Below are 11,796 nucleotides of genomic sequence, written 5' to 3' on the forward strand. Positions count from 1 at the left end.
AGCGAGCGAGCAAGCGCGATATAAGAAGTGTTGTGTATAGAAAGTGAAGGAGCCGTAAGGATGTAAGTGTCTCTCCTGAGCAGCCAGGAGAAATAGGCCAGGAGAGATGTCAGGTTATGGTGAGTCACTACCTTAGAAAGAGACTAATGGAGAAACATGCTGAATGGGCTATCCTGTCTCTCAAGCTCATCCCACTAGTCCAGTTCAAATACAGTAGACCAGGAAATACAGTAACCCAGGATTCAGGGCTATTAATTACATTTCTGGAGGGCCAAAACACTTCTGGTTCTAACCACCTGATTATGGACTGATTCAGACCTTGGACACCAGGTGAGTGAACTCTTGGGCCAATCAATGTCATTCATTGATCAATCGACTTCCAGGTAGAAAAGAACCAGCATTAACCCTGGAGCCTACAGTGATTTGAGGTCTAGTGATTGTAAAGTCCTAGAGTAGATGCTGCTGGTTGAGTCGACAACCCTGCTTCCAAACAAAACACAACACAAACACACCATCATTTACCTTCCATGAAAACACTGCACATTTCTTAAGTGAGAAGGCATTGGTTATAAATAACCACACATCTTAGGGTGAGAGTGAAGCTACACACACATTGAATTAGGATGGTGGCAGTGACGCTACACATACTTTGCATTATCGGTTTCCATCTTAACAGGCTTTAAATCAGCCAGTGTACCAGCAAGGCAGTGAGCAGTTTAATTTATTTTCATTAACTCAGTGGCTGAGTTAATTTTTAAAAGGAGTTCTTGGCAATCGCCTCCCAGCATGAATAAATGAGACTCTCATACGAAAAGAGAGCGAGAGAGACAGCGAGAGAGAAGAAGAGAGAGAGAGAGAGAGGAGGAGAAGAGAGAGAGGAGGAGAAGAGAGAGATGAGGAGAAGAGAGAGAGAGAAAGAAGAGAGGGGGAGAAGTAGAAAAGGGAGAGCGAGAGAAGGAGAGAAGGAGAGAGATGAGTTGAGACGTTGAACAAACTGTTCTATAACTGACAGTTCGGGGGCAGACACACACACACTACAGTTTCCCTGCATACAACACACCACATGCCACACCCGTTGAAGCATGTACAATTTGTCTCTGAGACATGAATAAGTTAGGTGTTTCTGTTTGCACCTTGACAGGAGAAGCAGCAGCAAGTTATAACTGAGGGGAGTTTTTCTGTTGAAGCAAACATACACACACACACGCACACACACACAGATACACACACACAGATACACACACACACACACACACACACACGCGCACACACACACACAGATACACATACATACACACACTTGAAATACCATTCTGTACTCTGGAGAAAACCTAGGGACAGATTGACACAGGTACTGTAGATGGAGATAGACAGTGATGGTGAATCTGTCCTGAAAATGTACCTCTGGAGCCCAGCTCACCAAATCCCTCTACTATACTGGCATGGTTCAGTTTGAGCTTTTTTGACCCAGATGTTTTCAGCTGCATTTCTGGCTCGTCTGGCCCATCACCTCCTCTGAACATCACACACACACACACACACACACACACACACACACACACACACACACACACATACACACAAACACACACAAGTGCATGCATGCCCGCGTGCACACACATATGCACATACACATGCATTTAAATTCACACACACACATACTGACATAATTACTTGTCATTAAGGATTCTCTTATCATTAAGGATTCTCTCGTCATAAAGGATTATCTCGTCATTAAGGTTTAATGGTATGTTAGCTCACACCAGCCGATAATGAACCGCCCTCTCTCTTTCACCCTCCCTTTCTCTTTCACCCTCCCTCTCTCTTTCACCCTCTCTCTCTCTCCTTCCCTATACTTCTGTTCAGGGGCACAACTTTCACTGGGGATGGGGGTTTATCATTGGAATGTGATACAAAACGAGGCAACGGTGTGCTTTAGGACAATGCGGACGCCTCCAAGCGGTCGGGTAGGCTCTTTGGAGTGTTTATCCGACTGGATAAAAAAAGATATGTTTATGTCCCCCCCACTTTAAATCAGCCAGTGTACCAGCAAGGCAGTGAGCAGTTTCATTTATTTTCTTTAACTCGGCGGCTGAGTTAATTTTTAAAAGGAGTTCTTGGTAATCGCCTCCCAGCATGAATAAATGAGACTCTCATACGAAAAGAGATTGAGAGAGACAGCGAGAGAGAAGAAGAGAGCGAGAGAGAGAAGAAGAGAGCGAGAGAGAAGAAGAGAGAGAGAGAGAGAGAGAGGAGGAGGAGAGAGAGGAGGAGAAGAGAGAGGAGGAGAAGAGAGAGAGGAGGAGAAGAGAGTGAAGAAGAGAGCGAGAGAGAAGAAGAGAGCGAAGAAGAGAGGGGAGAAGAGAGCGAGAGAGAAGAAGAGAGCGAGAGAGAAAGAAGAGAGGGCGGAGAAGTAGAAAAGGGAGAGCGAGAGAAGGAGAGAGAGAGATAGAGGGAGATAAGATAGACAGGCTTCAGAGAGAAAGAGAAATAGACAGAGAAGGAGAGAGATGAGTTGAGACGTTGAAGGAACCGTTCTATTACTGACAGTTCGGGGGCAGACACACACACACTACAGTTTCTGCTTCTATTTATCTCTCCACCCTGCTTGACCTTTCCCTGAATAATGACCACTCTGGTCTGACTGTTTATAGTGTAGCCTGGCCAGTCAGCTCTACACAGTCATGGTTCTCTGTGGTAGAACGTGCAGGAAGCCTCCACTTCTCTCTCTATTCACAGACTGCTGAATGGGAGATGGAGGGATAGCGAGAGAGATGGAGAGAGAGAGAGACAGAAAGAGAGAGAGAGAGAGAGAGAGAGAGAGAGAGAGAGAGAGAGAGAGAGAGAGAGAGAGAGAGAGAGAGAGAGAGAGAGAGAGAGAGAGAGAGAGAGAGAGAGAGAGATGGATGGAGAGAGAGATAGAGGGTGATGCATACTTTTCTGTTTATAGCAGCTGAATGAGAGAGAGAGAGAGAGAGAGGGGGGGGGAGAGAGAGAGGGGGAGGGAGAGAGAGAGAGAGAGAGAGAGAGAGGAGGGGGAGAGAGGAGAGAGAGAGAGAGAGAGAGAGAGAGAGAGAGAGAGAGAGAGAGAGAGAGAGAGAGAGAGAGAGAGAGAGAGAGAGAGGGGAGAGAGAGAGAGAGAGAGAGGGGGAGGGGAGAGAGAGAGAGAGAGAGAGGGGGGGAGAGAGAGAGAGAGAGAGAGAGAGAGAGAGAGAGAGAGAGAGAGAGAGAGAGAGAGAGAGAGAGAGAAAGAGAGGGATAGCGAGAGAGAGAGAGAAAGAAAGAGAGGGATAGCGAGAGAGAGAGAGAAAGAAAGAGAGGGATAGCGAGAGAGAGAAAGAAAGAAAGAGAGGGATAGCGAGAGAGAGATAGAGGGAAAGACGGAGATGGAGCTTCATTTCTCTGTTTACAGCTAGCTGAATGAGAGAGTCATGCTGTGCTCTCATCACTATAATCACCAGCTTCATAGCTTTTGTTCCCCACTTCACAACACTGGTGCTCTGGGCTAAATGTACTCTGTTATCGTCAGTTCCCTGATCAGAGGTGAGCAGCAAAACAAGGTTCTGTCAGAGTGAGCAGGACTGTACTACTGGATGGATTACAAAGGACCTGAAAGACTCACTAGGAATCCACTCAAAACTGCAACAAAATGTGGATGATAAAATATTTATGAGTAAGACTAAACGTTTGTTTTTGTTTTTTTACAATGTAATCTTCATTAAATAAAGTGTTAAATAGAGTGGTGTGCCTTTAGTCATTCCAGAAACTAACAGAAACATTTACAGTATCCCTTCATTCTCACATTTATGATGTTTAATGAAATGACCACCAACAACCAGAGAGGTTGATTTGAGGAGTGATAACAGCCTAAACAAGACAGAAAGGACAGTAGGAGATATGAGCAGGCTGGAAATATCACTAACTTAAGAGTCAGTCCTCTCCTGGAGCTGATTTAAATGTGTGTGTGTTTGTGTGTGAGAGAGAGTACTGGGTCTTAATCTATTCTATCAGTGTAAACCTTGGGGCCACATATGTTCCTCTTCAGTCTGCCTCCAGACAGCTAAGCGTTGTGTGTGTCTCTGGAAATCTCAAGGCTTCACTTCTGCTGTTAGGACCTCAAGCAGAGTAAAATTACTGTACTGTCCAAGGGAATCTCCAGCAGAATCAGGTCACACAAACACACACAAACGGCTCAATGGGAGCTTTTGTCGCAGCACTCACATTACATTTTAGTCATTTAGCAGACGCTCTTATCCAGAGCGACTTACAGTTAGTGAGTGCATACATTTTCATACTGGCCCCCCGTGGGAAACGAACCCACAGCCCTGGCGCTGCAAGCGCCATGCTCTACCAACTGAGCTACAGGGGACTACACATGTATGATGATAACATACCCCAATGGTCACGTTTACTGCACAGGTCCTGATTCTAGGTTTAAATAATGACTAGCCACTCAGTCACTCTCAAAATCTCAAGCAAGTCAGTAATTGTTCCCAGAATAAAGTGTTGCTGTAGTGAATGTCTCTCCTCTGATATCAGTATCAACTCTGTGTGTCTGTCTGGTAGAAATGAACCCACTCTACTGCTGTACGCTCTCCATCCTGTTACAGGCTATTAAAGTGGAGAGGAACTGAAACTCTCTCTCTCTCTCTGTTCCGCTTTCCTTCTCTCCCTCCCACTCTCTCTCTTTTTCTCTCTCCCTGTAGTAATGCAAACAGCAGTGGAAGGTCTACTAAGCATTAACCCAAAGCACTTCGCATAACACTGACACAGAGACAGAGAGAGAGAGAGAGAGACGGAGAGAGAGAGAGACGGAGAGAGAGAGAGAGACGGAGAGAGAGAGAGAGAGAGAGAGAGAGACGGAGATGGAGAGAGAGAGAGAGAGAGAGAGAGACGGAGAGAGAGAGAGAGAGAGAGAGAGATGGAGACGGAGAGAGAGAGAGAGAGAGAGATGGAGAGAGAGAGTACAGACTCAGTGAGCATAGCCTTGCTATTGAGAAAGGCCGCCGTAGGCAGACCTGGCTCTCAAGAGAAGACAGGCTATGTGCACACTGCCCACAAAATGAGGTTGAAACTGAGCTGCACTTCCTAACCTCCTGCCAAATGTATGACCATATTAGAGACACATATTTCCCTCAGATTACAGCGATCCACAAAGAATTCGAAAACAAACCCAATTTTGATAAACTCCCTTATCTACTGGGTGAAAAACCACAGTGTGCCATCACAGCTGCAATATTTGTGACCTATTGCCACAAGAAAAGGGCAACCATTGAAGAACAAACACCATTGTAAATACAACCCATATTTATGTTTATTTATTTTCCCATTTGAACTTTAACTATTTGCACATTGTTACAACACTGTATATAGACATAATATGACATTTGGAACTTCTGAGTGTAATGTTTACTGTTAATATTTATTGTTTATTTCACTTTTGTTTACTATCTACTTCACTTGCTTTGGCAATGTTAACATACATTTCCCATGCTAATAAAGCCCTTAAATTGAAATTGAAATTGAATTGAATTGAGAGAGAGAGCGCCACTACGATCTAGACTTTGTCAAGAGGACTTTGAGGTCACAACAATAACTCTTCAGAGGAGAGCGGTAGACACAACTAGTCTTTGTATAGCAGCGCCAACTCCAGATGACAACAGCCAACTAACAAGCGAGCTGGCTGGCAGGACAAATATCGTTTCGAACAAATTGTTTTCTAGTTCTGTTACACCATTTTCTCTGTCTCCAAAACAGGAATTCATGTTGGAGAAATTAAAAAATGAGCTAAGGAACTGCAAAATGAAACAGAGCGGTGTGTGTGTGTGTGCACTGCATCAAACATCAAAGCAGCAGCAGCATTGAACAGCAGACGGCTTAAACATTTATAACTGAGGCTAACCCTATTCCCTGCTAAACCTAAAGGAGCTTTTATAGCAATGCGCTAAAGACAGTTACACCGCTGCGATCCCATTCCCACCACTGGGGTCAATGATGATAATGATGTGGTACTTTAGCCCCCTTGCTGAAAGATCTGGTATCTGATTCCCCTACGTCCAGTTGTTACTTTAACCACTGGAGAGGTGTGTGTGTGTGTTAGTGCTGAGCGATTAAACAAAATGTATGTTTTTAAACATCTAATTGACCGAAATCGGATAAACTATTAGAATTCCTTTTTGTTCGTAAAAAAAAAAAAGTGAGTGTGTGTGTGTGCGCCTTCCAGTGAAAATAGCTGTGTGAAAACCTTCTGCAACATGGCAGCACACAGACCAAATTATGATTCAGGCTGGTTTTGGAAGCTGGTTATATAAGCTGCTTGCTTGCGTATTTGAGGTTTGGTGGTGGCGCGAGAGTGAGAGAGAGCGAGGAAAGGGATGGAAGGAGTGAGAGAGTGAGAAAGATGGAGGGAGGGAGAGAGAGAGGAAGGAAGCGGGAGCGAGAGAGCGAGAGAGAGAGAGAGGGATGGAGCCAGAGAGAGAGGAAGGGACAGATAGAGAAAAATATTGAGAAAGAGAGGGAGAGAGAGAGGAGGAGAGAGAAAGAAAGTGATGGGGGAGTTTTTTGGTTTTTTCTCCTTCAAACAGCTGGCTTCTACACATCTTGACAGCAGAGATATAGACGGGAAGTGGAATTGCTCAGATTTAAGACATCAGAATAAATTATGAGATATTGGAAAACTTATTATTATTATTATTATTATTACCCTGTCCATCTATTTGGGTTTGGTTTAGGATTCAATAGGTTATGTTTAGGATTCAATAGGCTATTTGGGTTTGGTTTAGGATTCAATAGGTTATGTTTAGGATTCAATAGGCTATTTGGGTTAGGTTTAGGATTTAATAGGTTATGTTTAGGATTCAATAGGCTATTTGGGTTAGGTTTAGGATTCAATAGGCTATTTGGGTTAGGTTTAGGATTCAATAGGCTATTTGGGTTATGTTTAGGATTCAATAGGCTATTTGGGTTAGGTTTAGGATTCAATAGGCTATTTGGGTTAGGTTTAGGATTCAATAGGTTATGTTTAGGATTCAATAGGCTATTCGGGTTAGGTTTAGGATTTAATAGGTTATGTTTAGGATTCAATAGGCTATTTGGGTTAGGTTTAGGATTTAATAGGTTATGTTTAGGATTCAATAGGCTATTTGGGTTAGGTTTAGGATTTAATAGGTTATGTTTAGGATTCAATAGGCTATTTGGGTTAGGTTTAGGATTCAATAGGTTATGTTTAGGATTCAATAGGCTATTTGGGTTAGGTTTAGGATTCAATAGGTTATGTTTAGGATTCAATAGGCTATTTGGGTTAGGTTTAGGATTTAATAGGTTATGTTTAGGATTCAATAGGCTATTTGGGTTAGGTTTAGGATTTAATAGGTTATGTTTAGGATTCAATAGGCTATTTGGGTTAGGTTTAGGATTTAATAGGTTATGTTTAGGATTCAACAGGCTATTTGGGTTAGGTTTAGGATTTAATAGGTTATGTTTAGGATTCAATAGGCTATTTGGGTTAGGTTTAGGATTTAATAGGTTATGTTTAGGATTCAATAGGCTATTTGGGTTAGGTTTAGGATTTAATAGGTTATGTTTAGGATTCAATAGGCTATTTGGGTTAGGTTTAGGATTTAATAGGTTATGTTTAGGATTCAATAGGCTATTTGGGTTAGGTTTAGGATTTAATAGGTTATGTTTAGGATTCAATAGGCTATTTGGGTTAGGTTTAGGATTTAATAGGTTATGTTTAGGATTCAATAGGCTATTTGGGTTAGGTTTAGGATTGAATTGGCTATTTGGGTTTGGTTTAGGATTCAATAGGCTATTTTGGGTTAGGTTTAGGATTCAATAGGCTATTTGGGTTAGGTTTAGGATTCAATAGGCTATTTGGGTTAGGTTTAGGATTCAATATGCTATTTGGGTTAGGTTTAGGGTTCATGGGCTTTGGATAAAAGCGTCTGCTAAATGGCATATTATATTATTATAACTATCTGTTCTGTTGTGCTCTTACAGATGGACAGAGAGCTCGGTCTATGTTTGGGACAAAATAAACATCTGTGGACGTTGAAATTAAAGCCAGACCGGACCCTACCAAAAAACGACGTCTGTAGACGTTGAAATCAAAGCCAGGGTGGACTGACCAAATTTAAACTACTTTTAAATCCAGCATGGAAGACAGGAGAGGGAAATCCCTGTGATCCAGACTAGTACTGTTGCAGCAGAGACATGCAATTTATTGACCAAGAATGAAGGATAAGTTGTGACCTCTGTATTAGAGTGATGTTCTGTGTGTGTGTGTGTGTGTGTGTGTGTTGTAGTTGGAGTGTTTTCATGTCTGAGAGTGTGTATTTGTGTCTGACATCATGTCTGGCTGTGTGTTAGAGCCTTGAGAGCTTGATGTGTGTTTTGGAGTATGAGTTTGTGTGTTTCTGAGTCTGAATGTGTGTTGAGGTGTTCTAGAGCCTGAAGACATCACACACCATCCACGAGCATACACGCACGCACGTACACTCAGTCCCTGCTGCAGAGTCACTCACTCCGCTGCAGAGAGACCACGCAAGAGCACACTTATCTATTGGCATGACAACTGGAGTGGAATATTCGTCTGGCCTAGAAAATATGGCTAAGGAAGAAAATATGAATGAGCTACAGTCTGTGACTGTGATGTGATATAAATATCCAGGGGCCTTCAGAAGACAGACAGTCTGTCTTGCTTTAATTACAGACAGAGCGGAACAATGCTACAGACGTTCTTGGGGCAATTCCACAGTAACGGAATTGCACTGAGACTCAGATACCCCATTGATTTCAAAGTTTGGTCAGTCCGCTGGGCCTTGATTTCAACATCCACAGATGTTTACTTTTGGTCAGGTTTGGACCGGCCTTGATTTGTCCAAAACATAGACGTCCATGATTGGTTAAAAGTTTAACAAACCATAAAACTCTATGCACAAGGACTACTTTTAACAATTTACACTGAACATTTTACAAAAACACATTTACCGGAAGAACTGTGCAGATTAAAAGTTTGGTAACATCTCCCTCAGTTTTTATGTGACCACATTTTCCAAAAACTCTGTTAAATATCTGCTCCGAATTAAGATTAAAAGATGTCTGCAGAAAGAATGGGGTGTCAGCTATGCATGACATGACACCTTGACTTTGAAAACATATATTTGGGTTATTGAACTATAGTGACGAGAACAACTAAGTGAAGTGGATTTAATTGAATTTCATCATGGGTCCCTGATCTGTACTACACAGAAATGCATAATTATGGATATGAAAGTCATTCTCTTCATGGTGATGTATCCTGAATAGGTAGAAATATGTAATATCCTCCTTTGCATATATGGGTATTATTCTACACACTGGCTATTATTTTACTCAGCCCTGCCCCCAAACAAGACCACATTTGGTTTGTCCAGACCGGACCAAATCTGAACCAATCATAGACGTCTATGTTTCACAAGTTTGGACATCAAAGTAGAGTAGAGTTCAGTACAGCACAGTAGAGTAGAGTTCAGTAGAGCACAGTAGAGTAGAGTTCAGTACAGTACAGTAGAGTTCAGTACAGTACAGTGGAGTACAGCACAGTAGAGTAGAGTTCAGTACAGCACAGTAGAGTAGAGTTCAGTACAGTACAGTAGAGTTCAGTACAGTACAGTAGAGTTCAGTACAGTAGAGTTCAGTAAAGTAGAGTATAGTCAGTCCCTCCAGGATTTGGTACTGTACTGTACTGAACTATAGTATACTTTCCTCATTTTTTAAAAATGTACTATACTCTACTGTGCTTTGCTGTACTGTGCTCTCCAAACTTGTGAAACATAGGCATCTATGATTGGTTCATATTTGGTCCGGTCCGGACTGGACCAAATCTGAACCAATCATGGACGTCTATGTTTTGGACAAATCAAGGCCGGTCCAAACCTGACCAAAAGTAAACATCTGTGGATGTTGAAATCAAGGCCCAGCGGACTGACCAAATTTCAACTACTTTTAACGTTCATGGACGTCCGGTGTCGGTCGCTGCTCAGTGGGTAAGGTTGTTGGTTACAGTAAATGGAAAGAGAGGGGGCTCATGGCTAGGTGTCAGTAAGAGCCAGGAGAGGTGACACCACCTGGAGAGAGAGAGAAGAGAGAGAGAGAGAGCAAGGCAGAGGCAGAGAGAGAGAGAGAGCAAGGCAGAGAGAGAGAGAGAGAGAGAGAGAGAGAGAGAGAGAGAGAGAGAGCGAGCAAGGCAGAGAGCAAGGCAGAGAGAGAGCGAGAGAGAGAGCGAGAGAGAGAGCGAGAGAGAGAGAGAGAAGAGAGAGAGAGAGCAAGGCAGAGAGAGAGCGAGAGAGAGAGCGAGAGAGAGAGCGAGAGAGAGAGAGAGAGAGAGAGCAAGGCAGAGGCAGAGGCAGAGAGAGAGAGAGAGAGAGAGAGAGAGAGAGAGCAAGGCAGAGAGAGAGAGAGAGAGAGAGAGAGAGAGCAAGGCAGAGAGAGAGAGAGAGAGAGAGAGAGAGAGAGAGAGAGAGAGAGAGAGAGAGAGAGAGAGAGAGAGAGCAAGGCAGAGAGAGAGCAAGAGAGAGAGCGAGAGAGAGAGAGAGAGAGAGAGAGAGAGAGAAAGAGAGAGAGAAAGAGAGAGAGAGCAAGGTAGAGGCAGAGAGAGAGAGAGAGAGAGAGAGAGAGAGAGAGAGAGAGAGAGAGAGAGAGAGAGAGAGAGAGAGAGAGAGAGAGAGAGCAAGCAAGGCAGAGAGAGAGAGAGAGAGAGAGAGAGAGAGAGAGAGAGAGAGAGAGAGAGAGAGAGAGAGAGAGAGAGAGAGAGAGAGAGAGAGAGAGAGAGAGAGAGAGAGAGAGAGAGAGAGAGAGAGAGAGAGAGAGAGAGAGAGAGAGAGAAGAGAGAGAGAGCGAGAGAGAGCGAGAGAGAGCGAGAGAGAGAGAGAGAGAGAGAGAGAGAGAGAGAGAGAGCAAGGCAGAGAAAGAGCGAGAGAGAGAGAGAGAGCAAGGCAGAGAAAGAGCGAGAGAGAGAGAGAGAGAGAGAGAGAGAGAGAGAGAGAGAGAGAGAGAGAGAGAGAGAGAGAGAGAGAGAGATGGAAAGAGAGAGGGAGGGGTTGTACAGACTGTTTTCACACTTGCTTTGACCACCAGAGGACAGAAAGAGAAAGAAAACAGTTATGAGCTGAACATAACAGAATGCCAGTGGACGGAAGGACTGTAGCAGGTGACCCAACTGTGATTTGTAACTACTATGATTTCCCATTGATTTTTCTGAAATTAAACTACTGAATAGGTTTACCTTTACGTGTTAGTTCTGTGAACTTTCATTATCCGCCCTCCTCATAAGGGAGAGAAATTAGAAAATATCCTATGTGGGTTTTTTAAATATGTGGGTTTTTGATAACGGAATTTCAAGGCATAGGGCAATGTTTCTTAAACTTACACAAGGCAAATAATTTATCCCAAACTAAATAGAAGTGTTGATATTAGTTGGCAAATTTTCTAAGATCCCCCTTTCCATCGGTTTGACCAGAAATCTAAGCCTTTGCTTATTCCTAATATTTAGGCTAGAAAATTGAAGAAAAATGTATGAATGCCTTTATTCCTCAAAAATATGGACTCGTAGCTTTCCTTTGACACCAGATTTGACATGCTCATGGGTCCTTTTACATGGAAATGCCCCTATTTTAATTTGACCAGTTTCTACATTTACATTTTTACATTTTAGTCATTTAGCAGACGCTCTTATCCAGAGCGACTTACAGTTAGTGAATACATTTTTTTTTTTTATACTGGCCCCCCATGGGAAACGAACCCACAACCCTGGCG

This window comes from Coregonus clupeaformis, chromosome 33 (assembly GCF_020615455.1).
Source record: "Coregonus clupeaformis isolate EN_2021a chromosome 33, ASM2061545v1, whole genome shotgun sequence".
Classification (NCBI taxonomy): domain Eukaryota; kingdom Metazoa; phylum Chordata; class Actinopteri; order Salmoniformes; family Salmonidae; genus Coregonus; species Coregonus clupeaformis.